Source organism: Solanum pennellii, chromosome 7, assembly GCF_001406875.1.
Source record: "Solanum pennellii chromosome 7, SPENNV200".
NCBI classification, from domain to species: domain Eukaryota; kingdom Viridiplantae; phylum Streptophyta; class Magnoliopsida; order Solanales; family Solanaceae; genus Solanum; species Solanum pennellii.
Window position 1 is genome coordinate 24,826,651 of NC_028643.1, and position 16,844 is coordinate 24,843,494.

General features: G+C 31.8%; 1 pseudogene; it reads right to left on the minus strand.

Annotated features, from left to right (window-relative positions):
- Positions 1-2,518: 2,518 nt before the first annotated feature.
- On the minus strand, positions 2,519-16,606 carry LOC107024929 (annotated as a pseudogene).
- Between the last annotated feature and the right edge of the window lie 238 nt (positions 16,607-16,844).

A 16,844-nucleotide genomic window follows, 5' to 3' on the forward strand; every position in this document is an offset into this window, starting at 1 on the left:
ATCCACATTGGATCCCAAGCAGTATAAGAACATCTTGTGTCCAGTTTACTTTCCTATTGATTTATCTACTCTTATTTTCTTTTAATACTTAACTATAGAGAACATTAAGTCAAGTGCTCTTAAAGGAAAAATAGTAATTCCCCCCCCCCCCCCGCTCTTGCACTTTCAGGAATCTGTTTATTGATGGCCTATCAAGAGAAACAACAAGTGACACAAGAAATTTAGCAAAATACATGGTAATTAGACATAGGTTGGAACAATCATATTTGTGGAAACAAGTTATCTTTCTCCATTTTACATGATTCATGTCTAGATTCTGTTATGTTCGGGAACAATTCAAAAGTCACAGTCACGGGAAAAGGATAGGTAACCATTCAAACTAAAAGGGATATTTCTCAATTAATCTCTAATGTCCTTTATGTTCCAGAGTTGAAGTCAAACTTTTTGAGTCTCAATCAATTGCAAGAGAAAGGGTATGAGATTATCATTAAAAATGGATTTTCCCGGATCTAAGATGATAATTTGGGCTTAATTGCTCAAGTTAAAATTACTGCAAACGCAATGTTTTCTCTGTATCTCAATAGTATACAACAATCATGCTTTTTAGCAAAATCATGATATGGTGCCTGGTTGTGGTATTTTCAAGTTGGGCATCTCAATTTGGCTATATTAAGAACCTTGCAACAAAAGAATATGGTGATTTGTCTTCCTCAAATTTTATCTCTATCTGGAATTTGTGAAGAGCGTGTAGTTAGAAGAAGTCTGACAACTCTTTTCCACAAAAGGGTTCATGGAGAGTAAAGACGTCACTTGAACTTATCCATTATGATATTTGTGGACTGATAACACTATCTTCTAACGAAGGTAGAAGCTACAAAATTACCTTCATTGATGATTATACTAGGAAAAGTTGGGTATATTTTTTGCAGGTGAAATCTGAAGCTTTAAATGCTTTTTAAAAGGTTCACTGTACTTGTTAAAAAGTATTACAATTTGTTTGTGACTTTCATGGGCGAGAATATAACTCACATGAATTATAATTATTGGTGAGTTTCATGGAATGAAGAGGCAACTTATAGAATCTTAATTGCCCCAACAAAATGGAGTATGTGAGAGGAAAAGTCGATGTTGCGGAGTATTCTGACAAGCAGTTGACTTTATAGAAGTTTTTTATCAGAAGCAGTCAATTGGAGTATCAACATCCTTAATAGGTGCCCCATTGACAGTTAAAAATATGACTACAGAGGAAGTATAGAGCGCAATATAACCAACTGTAGATCACTTCAAAATATTTGGGGGCATTGCATATGCTTATATTCCTCATCAAAAAGAGAACGAAGCTAGACGACAAAATGTATTTTTCTCGGTGTTATAAATCAAATAAAAGCTTACAAATTTTGTAATCCTAACACTAAGAAAATATTGAGTAGTCGGGATTTCATCTTTGATTAAATCAATTTTTGTAGTGGAAAAAATTCCATGGGAAAAAAATTCCAGTTTGCCTTGATGGAGAAAATGACGAAGAAGCAATTAAGCCACAACAACAAGTTCCTGTTGTTTCTCAAGATATCAATTATGGAAGTTCTGAAACTTCACCAGCTACGAATGGGCATATACAAAACTATAGTTGATTCACGTTCTCCTCATGTTAAAAGAAGTCCATCATTGATGACAAATTAAGAGGTAAGAGGAATTCATCCATTTAAAGATCCTCTCTCATTTTTCTATATTCTCAGATTGTGATCCAACAAATTTTTGAAGTGCCGTCAAAGATGAAAAATGGCGAAAGGTAGTGAATGACGAAAATGCAGCCATTGAAAAAATGATACATGAGAGCCTGTTGATCTACCATAAGGACATAAATGATTGTAGTAAAATGGGACTATAAAACTAAACAGAACGAGAATGGGGATATCGACAAGTACAAGGCACAACTTTTGGCGAAAGGCTACAGACAAGAATTCATGGTGGATTACTCAAAATGTTTTTGCTCTACTTGTCAGACTTCATATAGTCAGATTGGTGATTGCATTGGCAACTCAAAATTCATGGGCTATTTCTCAATTGGATAAGAAGAACCTCCTGGTTAGGTTAAGATTTATGGAGAGCATAAAGTTTGCAGAGCAAAGAAGGTTCTATACGGATATAAACAAGAACATAGAGATTGGTATAGTCGTATCAATGCTTACTTCATAAAGGAAGGATTTAGAAAATTTCTTAAGTGTGAAGATGGAGGGAAAATGTTGATTGTATGCTTGTATGTAAATGATTTTATTAATATGGGAAATGATAGACTTGTGTTTGAAAATTTTAAAAGTTCTATGATTCTTGAATTTGATATGTCTTACCTTGGTATGTCATATGACATTATTGGCATAGAAATATTACAATCAGCCGACGGAATATTTGTTTCTCAAAAGAACTATGGTGAGAAATTTTAGTCAGGTTTCAAATGCAAAATTGCAATTCTGTCACTTACCCATTAGATGTTGGCTTGAAGCTTACAAAAGATCTTGGAGGAAAGAGAATTGATGACACTACAAAATTGTGGGAATATTGATGTATTTGATAACAATGAGGGCATACATAACACATGATATAAGCTTCATCAACAGATTCATGGAGAATCCAAAAGAATTGCAACTTTTTGTTGCAAAAAAGGATCATTCACTACTTAAAAGATATTGACTTTGGGTTGTTCAACAAGAAGGATAAAAATTCAAGACCAATTGAATTTTCATATAGTGATTATGCTAGAGATTTAGATGATCGGAAGAGTACTTCAGGATATGTATTTGTGCAGAGTTCAGGCGCAATCTCATGGTCATCAAAGAAGCAACCAATCGTCATTTTGTCAACAACTGAAGCTGAATTTGTAATTGCTACTGCATGTGCCTCACAAGCTATTTGGCTAAGAAATAATCTTACTGAGCTGAATTTTAAGCAACAGAAAGCAACAACAATATATTGTGACAATAGTTAAGCTATAAAGTTTCTCAAAAATCTAGTTTTGTACAGGAGAAGCAAACATTTGATGTAAGATTTTATGTTTTTACGAGATGTTACTGAAGACAGATAAATTGATCTTATGCATTGCAGAAGCGAAGACCATTCAATGACATATTCACTAAATACCTCAAATATGCACAATTTGTGAAGCTCAGGTAATCACTTGGAGTTTGTACTTTTGTGGATGCAGCTTCAGGAAATTAAACTAAGAGTCTTTCAGTTTAAGGGAGGGAGTGCAAAGAATTTTATTCAGTTGTTAATTGTATGTTACAATTGTTAGTGGAGACATTTCTTCCTGTTTTTCAGCTTGTTCTAGTTTTAGTTGTTTTCCAGTTTCTAGAATTATAGTTTATCTCAATCACTTTATTAATTCTATTTTATCTCCAATAGTTAATATGTTTAGACGTTATATATATTAGGACTCTCTTTACCAGTTGAGTATATCTTTTATATACTGTAAAACACAAGCTAATAAATAATCAATTCATTCTTTTGCAAGACGGTGGGCGGCGCTTCTGAAGCCTTGTGATGCTGCAGTAAGATTCAGGGCAAGACCCCCGGCTTTCAAGCTCATAAGAAATATAATGCAACTTGAATCGTTTGTAAGTTTTATAATTGCAGAATTTCATGCAGTGATAGTCATGGATCCACCTAATTTAACACAACTGATGCCCGACAGCCAAATTGACACAAGACATGTTTTTTGTTGTTACAATGATGGCAACAATACGGATAAGTAGGAAGCTTATAAAGAAAATATGTCTTACCTTTTGTAGAGAATAGTGTAACAGATCCAAAAATGACCTGAATTGGGTGAAGACAATTGCCTTTCCAGAACCATCTTTTTCAATCATGAACCTTATTTCTTCTCTCTTCAACCAATAAAGCAAGCAACGAGAACGCTCTTACTACCATAATAGAGATATTCACAAGAAGAAAATTATAGTTGTTTAAGACATAATATTGCAGCCCTTTGGACTCATTGTGAGAAGAAAATAAAACCATAAAGCAAAATATAAAAACAAGATAAGATATAGTTATTGATAGAAAAGTAATTGTATACTAAAGCTTTTATTTTTGTGCTTCTTTGAAAATTATGACGACAAAATTTTCAGTATACCTGAAGACCTAAAATCTTTGATTTTTGCTTTAGTATTCTGATCATTTGCGGTGAAATCCAGGTAAATGATTTAGAACACGAAGGACATGAAATTTGTCCCATAACTGCAGTAAAACTTATCAGAGATGACTTTCAAAAGAATGTATGCAAGAAGTATCCTGCAATAATCAAAAGAGGTGCACATTTTAATAGGAAAGTAAGTATAAACTCAAAGTAAAGTTTTGTTTGAATAGTTGTTTGTGCTGATTTATTTGTCTTCAAATAAAAAATGGGTTACATGATTTGAGCTTTTAATCTAAAGATTTAAGCTTTTAATATAAAGATTTAAATTAAAAATTTCTCTCGAAATTGAAAGCTCAAATTACAAGACTATATGGACTGTATTGAGAAATTCGATACTCAACTTTAGATCTAGGCGACTTAGTCGAATTAGTCGGTCTCTTAGCTTGAGTTTAATTTTGGAGTGATCTATGGAAGAAAAAATCATGGGTTGCTTTGCAAGCATTGGGACTTATAAAGGAGAATACAGAGCAATTAAGTCAAGAGGGGGAATCTGTCTTTTCTAGAAATTTGTAAAATGGGAGCACCCAATTCTCAAGCTATCATAGGTGCTGGTGAATTTTTGTGCTTCAGAAAGTTTATGGGTAATGAAGATGGGGACGATGACTTGGGTGACCTGAGAGAGGAAAATAAATAAATTTTTTTACAATAATTTATTCTTTAATATTTTATGTGTCATTAAAACTGACATGGATTCCAGGTGTAATTTTTATGTATTCACGCATATTACTCAAATGAAAAAAAAAGGTTTAAAATACTCTGTTTTTATTAAATTTAAGTGTTCACTTGACAAAATCGCAAGTAGAAGGGTCCAATTTACAATCTGATACAAGTGCGAGAGTTCACAAGACCATTTAGCCTAGTATATATAAGCTTACATATTAATCTATTTTAAATATATATGGAATTTCTAACTTATCAATTGAAAAAAATTCATTATACAAATTCAAAGTTTAATTGTTTTCATGTTCAAACGTAATTTCTATTTTAAATATTTTAACAATTTTTTTGAATTTTTTCCTAATACATATATCACAATTGTATAATCTATACAACTTAAATGTTTCATTTTATTATGAAATGCCTTTTATATATATTCTTATTTTCTTCTTTAAATTTCCTTTTAATGTTGATTAAAGAACCAATGATTTATTATTTCGTGAATAAATTATTAACTAGAAGTTATTGAGTTAAGTGATAATGACAAACAATAAAATTCATGTTGGAATGTTGTTAATATTTTTAAGAACCTATTTTTCATTATTTTTATGTATGGATATTAATTATAAAAAAATACTTACAAGTTAAATACAATTATTATTTATGACCGCGCGAAGCGTGGGAAAATTACCTAGTATATATAAATGATAACACTAAGTCCGCCTATGTGACGCCACCACAAACAAGCAATCAATTTGAATTTATTTTATTTCCAAAACTAGCCTTCTCCTTTCATTAAAAGGTGTGACTTTATGAAAAGTTGTGACTTTTACGAAGAGTTGTTACTTTTATAAAAAGTTGTGTCTTTATAAATGGTCGTAACCTTTCCCAAGAGCTGTAACTTTTCTAAAGATTTATCACATTTCCGAAAAATTGTGAGTATTATTTAAAGTTGTGACTTTAATGAAGAGTTGTGACTTTTACATCAAAAGTTGTAACTTTTTTGAAAAGTTATTATGAAGAGTTGCGACTTTTATGAAAATATATGACCTTTTATAAAAGGTTGTGACCTTTCCGAAAGATTGTAACTTTTTCAAAGAGTTGTGACCTTTGAAATAAGGCATAATAATAATTTATTCACACTATCTGTTGTTGTCTATAAATAGAAGGATTTCCTGGTACTACAATTTATAGGTGTTTTTCCGCTCTAGGGTAGTCGAATTCAAATACATTAATTAAGCTTCTTATGAAGTTTGTTTCATTCCTCAATGTTTTCTTCCTCCTATATTATAGACTTAATATTTACTTTAAGACATAGTGATTAATATAATTATGACAATATTTTTTGCTACTTTGATGACTTGTTTTAAAACGCTGTTAAAATTTCAGCAAAGATTAATGAAAAGTGATCTTCTCTTTTGTCTCTTTCTATAGGTTTCTTCGTATATACAAATAAAATAGATTTTTGATTGTAATGCCACATTATGACTCTTGAATCTCTTATTTCGTAACTCTTAACGCTGTTGAAATAGTTGAATTCTTTACATTTGGTTCTGTAGTAAATAAAAATTGTATTTCTGCCACTATTATTTTTAAGTTTTTTTTGCCATAGGGCAGTCGAATTTAAATAAATTATTTAAACTTCGTATGAAATTTACTCAATGTTTTTCCCCTATTTAATGAAGCGTAATCTATTACTGTACATCATAATTATTCGTGTATCTATTGCATTTTGTATTTGCTATTTTGCTTATTTTTTTAACTCTGTTAAGAATTCCAAAAAGGATGGTTGAAAATATATCTTCTCTTTTGTCCCTTTCTACACATTTTTTCATAAATATTTTGGGAGAGTTACTTGTGGGTTGTATTATATTTGATAGCACACAATTAAAAATATATGATAACTGACACAGAACCAATTATGATGTTTTCTAAAAGAATCAAACAGATTGTTGTCTTGCTTGCCACAGTTAGTATATTATTTTGATTTTTTTTCTTAGGTACAAAAAATTTGTATGCCATTGAACTCTTCCTAGAATATTAGTATACAGACAATTAGTCCACTTCTTTTGTGGCTAGTTAAATAATTTGTCATATTTCTTCATCTCATCTTTATGGGCATAATAGGAGATCAAGTTTTCTTGCAATAAACAAATGTCCAAAATACACTATAACAAATATAAATTTTATCAACAATAAATATGTACATTAACGAAGAGTGCTAGAGCCTTTACCGACTTTAATGAATTGTCATTAGATTAAATGTTGCTACAATCTTTACGATCATTTATAGGGAGTACCAATTGCCTCTGAACATACATATTTATCGATAATTAAACTACTAATTGTTATTAAATATCATTTTTACTAGGGATATTACCCTCCTGGCTTATTTTATTAATAATTTTCTACGCCTTTTCTGCCTATGTGACACTATTTTGTGGGCCCAATGCTGGTTTACTTTTTTTTCAAGTTAGTGTCACGTAGGACAAAAGGGGAAAAAATTACTTATTAAATAAGTTCGGGGCAGTAATAGGACCTTATTATAGTATAAGTGTGTCTCTGGGATTTCGGGCATAGGTTGAGGGGGTACTTGTGTATTTTCCCTTTTTACTATAAGATAACTCTTTATTTTGATAAAAAAAAATTTTTTAAATAAATAAGTAACAACTCTTTCTTTTGGATTATTTCAATTCAATTTTTGAACAGTAAACTTGTATACAACTTGATAGACAAGCAACATGCATTTTTCTTCGTGAGTGCTTTGAAATCAAGGTTATTTTTATTATTATTTGTGGATATTTATGAGTTCAAGTTCTCATAAAATTATGATTTAATATTTTAATATGTTATGTGTTGGTTTAGAATGTCCAGTTGTGAACCTTTCCATTCACAGTCCACCTATTTCATGGTTAATAATTGGATTAATTTTTTTAACTGCATACTATAATCATAAAAATAAATATGGTTCAATTCAAAAAGAAAGTTGTGGTCGGTGATATGAAACATAAATAATGATAATGGCTACTCTGAGACAATGAGGAAAAACATGTATGATACAATCAGTTTTACATTTTTAAACATATAGATGATACGTCATAATATAATAATCATAGATTGATGGAGGTTCATAAGAAATAAGTTGAAGATCTTCCATTTAAATTTAGCTTATTATGTTCTGGTATGAACATGATGTTCCATTTTACTTGGGAGTGTTGTTGTTCGAGACTTTTTCGTCTCTTCTTTATTGTCTGATGTTGTTCTTTATAACTATTTGGAATTTAGAAAATTTCATTAATTTTGATCAACTATTTCTATGGAGATTTTCTTAAACTTCTTTCTTATACTCGAAATCTCTATATGACTCCTAACTTCTATAACAAAAATAATATAAAAAATACAGAGCATTAAGATTTTTGAGGAACACTTTGCCTTAAAATAAAATGTTCATGACAATATAGGGTATATATATAAAATAAGAATATTATTGAATGATCATATGTGAGCTTAATAAAATAGTTCAGTCCCATGTGAAGCACAGGTAATTTACATAGTAACAAAAAAATAGTAAAGGAATTCATAGCAATTTCTTAGGTTGTCAAGCAATGAGGTACGAGAATTTAAATCATTAAGTCCACAAGTTTCATGGAAGTCCTTTTAGGTGTTAAAAGACATTCCAAAAATAAAATATTGAGGTCTTTCAAATTGTGTTGGAAGTGAATTTTTAGAAGCTCATGCACTTAAAGAAGAATCGAAAAACCTATTCAAAATATCCTTTCAAAAGACATTGTAGGTGTAAATGTGGAAAACTATGGCCACATTAAGATTCGAAATATCCACCATATAATCTACAAAATATTAATGTAGTGCAAATATGAATTCCATCAAATCCAATTATACTGAAGGGGAAGAGGATGAAACTCACAACTGGATCTTTTATAAGATCGGGACATAAACTGCATGATTGTTCAAAATTACTTGTGCTTCCACTTCTATCCACAACAGTACTTGAGTAATCCACAAGGTAGGGATGATCAAGTGCCTGTTGTTAGATCAAAAATAAAATCAATCAAATATAAGAAAAACATTTCTAGCTATTACTTTTGAGGTAGAACCATGCATAGATTATAGGAAGTCAAAGAATTTTGAACTATTTATTTCATTAAGGAGCTAAAATTGTTAAGGAAATTCAAGAGATCCAACAAGAGAGCCAAGGCATGCTAAAAACAACTAATAAATTGATGATACAAGACACTAATAAGTCAATTCTTTCTCTTTTTCTTGTGTCGTATTTCTTTATTCGTGGAATTATAATAAGAAATATAAAATAGGCACTTCCATTTTGGTATCCAAATATTGTATCAACTTTTACTCCAACTTTAATTCAATTATCATGATGTAAATACATCTGCGAAAAACATAAGGATGGGAAATAAATCCACCACCAAATCATATTCAATTGACAAAGGAAATAAAGTAGGAAAGGATCACTGTCGGGCGCCTTGGTAGGGGGTTCTCATGGGTAATGTTACACTTCATCATATAGAATGAATAGAAAATATTACAACAACAAAAATAATATTATACCTAGTGTAATCCATCAAATAATATATATTACAAGTCAGAAAAAGTAAATAGTATAAAAAGAAATGAAGAAAAAAAGATTAATCAAATTGAAAGAATGCTAGTACAAAATCGATCAAGAAAAAAAATAAGGTAAAATAATACTGAAGAAAAAATGTAAGTGGTGAAGGAAAAACTTTTAATGAAAAATGTTACATAAATAATGGCTTGAGGGAGAATATCTAAGGAAAATGAAATCCAAAAAGTTATGAAGAACAAATTATTATCTCTGAGTTATGCAATATTGAAAGATTTATCCCATTAACAATATCGATTATTTCATTTCAATTCTTCAATGCTTTTACCTCAATTAATGTAGAAGTACTGATATAGATCTTCTGAAGAAAAAAAATTACTTTAGATGAATAGTTCGAAGTCTACAATGAACCTATAAAAGAAACATTTATTCATAACTAAAACCAAATACAAGTAGCTATCAATACATAATTAAGAAGAGTTCATATTGAAAGCATGATATCCATGCCTGTGTCATGTGTATGAGTAGATCAAAAATGTCAGCGTAGTTATTCATCAATGTACTATATGGAATGTATCTGCACCAAATACATTAGGAAGAAACAATATAGTGATAAGAAAAAGAATAACGTACCGCTTATTCTGGCTCTAATAATTTACTATTTCACAAGGTGAAATAGCTAGTTTTGAGCATTTTCCACACAAAAAAGGGGTGTAAATGGACGTTTTTTAGGATTTTCAAGAAAAGGAACATTTATATTTAGTGATGATTACTTAACAGATGGAAAATAGGTGAAACATATATCATGCAAGAATGTAATCTAAAGACCAGAAAAAAACAACATAAAAGAGTAAGATCATGATCTCTAGCGTTAAAACAAATTCAATATGAAATAACCATAAGTAGCGAATGGCGATCAACAAAAAGGCCAATATGACTTTCACACAAGAAAGTAGTAGTTGCATAAGTACTAACAAAAATAGATAGCATACACATTTAATTTTGCCCGACTTTCTTCGCGTATTGATGTGTAGTAATCTTCTTCGTTAGCATACAAAGACTCTTTGCGCAAGGTAACATAAATGCAAAAAGCAACATGCAAAATAGGAGAAAAAATTAACAACTCTAGCATTACATTAATCTGGAAAAAAAAATCAGCAGCCCTTCCCTTTTTAGTACGTCTTAGCATTATCGTTTTAAAAATTTTGTGTTTCAACAAATCCATCACATCTCTACCAAACCCATGATTTCCTTGAAAGTATATGGGCGAGGAATTATAATAGAATCATAAGATGTATCAATGTCTCTGTAACAACAACATTTTTTTATCATAAATAACATGAAGCACCAAAATAAGTATATTAATTTGATGACTTACTCTATTCCACCAGGAGAAGTGCCGATTAGATTTGTGGTGGAAATGTGCGAACATGAATGATCTAAAATAAATACAAACAGAAAAAAATATACAAGAGATGTCAAAAAGATGAAAAATAAAAAAAAACTCAAGGAAGAAACATTAACAACAAAATCTCTGGTGAAATGACCAAATAAAACAATTTTTCAGCTATTTCTCTCTCTAACCAAGTTAGGTGCAAAGTTAAAAAATAAGATTTTAGGTCTACCTATGGTCGAGAGTTCTGCAATAACAATCTTTAATGAAATAGTACGAGCAAGGATTAATTTGCATAAAACGGACTTGTCCAGAAGTAACGATGTATTTGTTTCAGAAAATGAAGATGTTTATTCTGTTAGCCACAAAATAACATTAATCACAAAAAACTTACAAGTGAGTACAACTCTCCTACATGGTTCTGGAGGGGTGTACCACTTAAGATCCACTTAAAAGAAGATTCTAGTGCAAGAGTAACTCTTTTAGTGTTGCTGCGTATATCCTTCACATAATGGACCTGTGCCACAAAAGTGCAATCCGCTAGAAAATTATGGATGAAGGGTTTTCATCAGACACAAACAATGTATAACGAAACCAACAAATGTGAACTTTAAACAACCATACCCCTAGCTACCTTCTTATTGTAGAGTAGTTAGTTATGTGTACACAACCTTAACCCTACCTTGTGAAGGTAGAGAGCTTCTTTTAGATAGACTCGTGGCTCAAGTAAAGTATATCAAGCAAATCTCTTATTTTTTCAGAGAAGGAAAAACATAATAATTTGATTTTATTTCGTTATTGAACAAGTAGGAACATTAGTTTGATAAAGTAGCAAAGAAAAATTTATGAAAGCAAAACTACTTACTTCATTATAACACTGATATTTATAGAGTTTTAAAATAAATCGACTCCTAAGGATAAGATTAAAAAACGAAGGATAAGGATAAGATAGAAACTAATTAACTGCTAAACAGTAAATAACTATCCTAACTACCCTACAATAAAGAGAACTTGGACTGATGTAGTTCTTATGCATATTTCAAACACTCCTCCTTGCTTAAGAGCTGCAGGATCCAAATTTTTGCCTGAGAAGTAGAAATTTATTTCCTGATAATGGTTTGGTGAAGATATCAATCGGTTCTTCAGTTTTGCAATAGAGCAGGATCACCAAAAACTTTCCTCAACCATAATCCTTTATTCACTATTGCTGTGGCAGCCACAAATTTTGCCTCTGCAATGGATTGAGACACAATGTATTGCTTCTTTGAGCACTGTGAAAACATACATGTTCCAAGACTAAAACAATATTCATATGTGATCTGCAGATCCACCCCAATTACTATCATCATACCCAAGTAGTTTCAGATTTATTCTTTTCTTAAACTTCACACAATAATTGATGGTACCTTTGATGTATCTGACGACTTGTTTTGCTTGTTTTAGATGCACCTCACTAGAACAATGCATGAACCTTGATAGAATGCTTACAACAAACAAAATATCGGGACTTGTAGCTGTGAGATACATATAATAACCGACTAAGCATCTAAAGTACGTTTCCTCCACTTTTTCTGCTCCATCATTGTTGCTTAGTTTCTCTTTTTGGTTCATAGGAGTACTCATCTCCTTGCAATCTTCCATGCTGAACTTTTTGAGAATTTCGTTAGCATATTTCTTCTAGCAAATGAAAACTTCATCCTGTCCTTGATTGATTTCCTTACCAAGAAAATAAAATATTAGACCAAGATCAGTCATCTCAAAGGTTTGCATCATTTCTTGTTTGAAATCCTCGATATGACATGTATTGCTTCTAGTACATATTCCACATATATAGACACAACAAGAATATCAATGCCATGATGTTTCACATAAAGAGTAGATTTTGATAGACTCTTTTTCAAGATTAAGCCAATTAAATTGCAATCTATTCGGACATACCAGCCCCGTGGTGCCTGTTTAAGTCCATAAAGTGTCTTTCTTAACCTTTAAACTTTGTCCTCCTTTCCTTTCTTCACAAAGACTTCAGGTTGCTCAACATAAATTTATTTTTAAAGAAAGCCATTAAGGAATGCTGATTTGACATCCTTCTGATACACTTTCCAACCCAATTGTGCAGCAACAGTAGGAAGTAACCTGGTCATGTCAAGCAAAGCTACTGGTGCAAATGTATCAAATAATCCACACCAAAAATATGAGAATACCCCTTAATTACATGTCTCGATTTATGTTTATTCACTGAACCATCTACATTTAGCTTGGTTCTAAAGATCAATTTCAACCCAATTATCTTTCTATCTTTAGGTTAATCAACAAGGTCCCAAGTCATGTTCTTCTCAATCATAAACAAATCTTCTTTCATTGCAGCCACCCATTTTTCATCATTATTGGCTTCATTGTACCTTTACATACTGCTACATTTCATCTCTGATATATATTGTTGAGTTGTCGAATACCTTTTACTGGTAAATGATCCAACAATTCATCCTGCCGTGAGAGTGAAATTTCTTCTCAAAAAACATGGTAGGAGACTTTTCTGCTTTGTCAGAAGTGTTAAAGACACATTTCTTCGAGTCTTCCGAACCCAACTCTTCATTCTCTATAAAATTCACAGCTCTACTAAAGATTATATTTTCAGTTTGTGGTTGGAAGACTTTATATGCCATTGAAACTAAACTATATCCAGTAGAAATGCCTGGGACATATTTTTATCTAGTTTATCTCGTTTAACCTGAGTAATGTAGGAAAAATAGAGACTACCAAACACTTTAAGAAAATTTAACGATGGTTTAAATCCATACCAAGCTTCAAATGAAGTTCGTCCCTTCGATTCCTTTGTGGGAAGCGTATTTCGAAGAAAAACTGATGTATTTGCTGCCTCTACCCAAAATTTCTTTGTCAAGTTCTTTTCATGCAACATCCATCTGGTCATATCCATAATGTATCTGTTCCTTCTCTCACTTACTCCATTTTGTTGTGGAGCATAGGGAGTAGTAAGCTGATGATAAATCCCTGCTTCCTCACATAATATGTCGAACTGGTAAGAAGTGTATTCCTTTCCATTATATTGTCGTACAGACTGAATTTTACAGTTGCGTTCACTTTCTACTTTTGCTTTGAACTTCCGTAAAATATTAGAAGCCTTTGACTTATGCTTGAGAAAATAAAGCCAACACATGCGTGTTATGTGATCTACAAAATTAATATAGTAAAGACTACCATTTAGTGAAGGAGTCCTTTGAGGTCTTGCTATATCAGTATGAATTAGTTGCAATTTTTGTTTGAGGTTCTCCAAGTTGTCTTTTGAAATGGAAGTTTACTTTGTTTTCCATATTGACACGCAAGACAATTTGAAGAATGTACTTCTAAAATAGGAAAATCCTTAACTATTTTCATTTTTCAAATTTTAACCAACCCTTCATAGTGATAGTGTCTGAGTGTCTTGTCCATACTTTTGCAACACTTTCTTTTGCTGGAAAAAACAACATGCTCCTCCTCAAATGGATCTAATGAGAAACTTTTGCCTCTCATTATTACTTTAAACATTGTTGGATCTGAAGCATCCTTAATCAAGCAATGATTATCTTCAAATTTTAACTTGTAGCATTTTTCCATTAGTTGACCAGCACAAAGTTTTGATCTATGTCAAGTAAATAAAGCACATCAGAAATTGTTTTAGTACCAAAATTACTTTGAATAACAATGGTTCCTTTCCCTCTTACAGGAAGATGGTCACCATTACCTATTCTGACTTTAGTAATGGTCGTGGGCTTTAATTCCTTGAAGAGAGACATGTCATTTTTCATATGATTAGTGCATCCACTACCAATCAGCCAACACTCGCTCGATGATCTGCTTGAAAAACATGTAGCAAAAAAGAGTTGATCTTCCTCCTCACCATCAACAATTTTAGCCTCTGCTGCTTGTTGCTGACCGTTTTTCTTGCAAATTACAGCTTCTTCCAAAAGTTTATTGCATTTACTACATTTAGCATCAGGCCTTCTCCAACATTTATATGGTGGATAAACTTTCTTCTTACAATGCTTACAAGGAAGATAACTTTTCTTTGAGTGTTCAGTCTTTGTAAGTACTTGTTGAAATGCCGTCACCATTCTTCTTGTTCTTGTTCTTTTTGTTTTTGCCTCAATCTTGAGGCTTGGAAAACAATTCTCCCTCTCTGAAGGTGATCTTGGACAGATCCTTTATGTTTCCAAAGTAGTTATGGTTGCTTCAAATCCTTCCGGCACAGTTACCCGAATCTTTTCAAAAATATGTGAATAATTAATAAACACGGAACCGAGCAATCTTACCCTGTTTTCTATGTCCAAGAGCCTTTCTGAGTAATCTTTTATGGTTTCAGTTTCTTTCATCTTCTACATCCGAAATCTCTTATAAGATTTAGCACTTATATACCTCTGATCTTTTCATCCCTTCATATTCTGACTTGCGATAGTTCCAGATGGCTTTGGCTGTCATTAGAGACATAATTCGAGTGAAGATTGAAGAAGATACTACTGAAAATAAAGAGGTCTTTTCCTTTGATTTTCTAGTTTTCCTATCTTTATGGTTTTTGATCTTGGCCATAGTATGATTGTTAGGCAACATAGGAACTTCATCATCCTATTCGACTACCTCCCATATATCCATGGCATCTAGATAAGTTTCCATCCTTACCGCCCAAATCTGATAGTTATCACCATTAAAAACAGGCGGTGCCATTATAGAAAAACATGATTATGCTTCCATGATTGAGAAACTTGTTTTGTTGATTAAAATCCTAACATTGATGAAATACCCATGTATCCCTCAAGAAATAAATGCTCTGATACCAATTGTTAGTTTTCACAAAAGGAAAAAGATAACAATCTGATTTTATTTCGTTATTGAACAAGTAGGAACATTAGTTTGATAAACCAACAAAGAAAATATTTATGAAAGCAAAACTACTTACTTCATTATAACACAAATATTTATAAACTTTACAAGTAAACTAACTCATAAGGATAAGATTAAAAACTAAAGATAAGGATAAGATAGAAACTAATTGACTACTAAACAGTAAATAACTACCCTACAATACAAAGAACTTGGACTAATGCAGTTCTTATGCTTATTTTTAACAAAAACCAAATGTGTCGGTTGAGTTAAAAAATAATTGCCTCATCCAAAATAATACGATTCCACTTCATAGAGTGCAAAAACATGATATTTTTCCTACTCAATGTCCATTGTGGAGTAGGTAGTAATAACAAAATCATACTCTGTGAATCTGTCGATATCGTTCTCCCTGTTGGCATCGTGGTAAACAAGAACTTTTTTGTGCCCTATAGTGGTAAAATCGGTCAATCTCAATGACTCATTGAACCAAAGCAACAACAGGTCATTATACAAGGGTTCCTTTCACTGCTTGGAGAACAAAAGGGGCAGGTGAGAGCATATTGGAATAAGAAATTTCTTGCCTTATTTCATATTTAGCAAGCACAAGAGCCATGGATTGCATAGTCTTCCCTATCCCCATATCATCACCAAGAATACCACCTCTATCTATAGATTGTTCTTACTTTAACGCCCAAGCCAACCACTCTTTTTGGCACCTAAACAAGGGAATTATCAAATCAGATGGCTGCTCAGCAGTTTCAATCATAAACCCATTTTGACTATTGAATTCCAGATAAAGTGTATGGTTTTCTTCCATCCACCTATTGTTGTCTTCTTTCCATATTTGCCACAACAATATATGGTCACCACCCTTTCCTACATCATTCATTACACAATTTTCTTCTATTGGCTCTTCATTTATTTTAATACTTTGTTTACCCTTAGTCAATATGTTTCCTTCCTTGTTTTATAGTGGGCAAAATTGAATCTGCAGTTGACTCAATATCAGCAACTCCAATAGCTTGGTCTTCATCTGCATAGATGGTTAAACCAACACTCACATCATTAGCCGTCCTATTTTCTGAATTAACATTCAAGTACAACAACATCATTTACATTATATACAA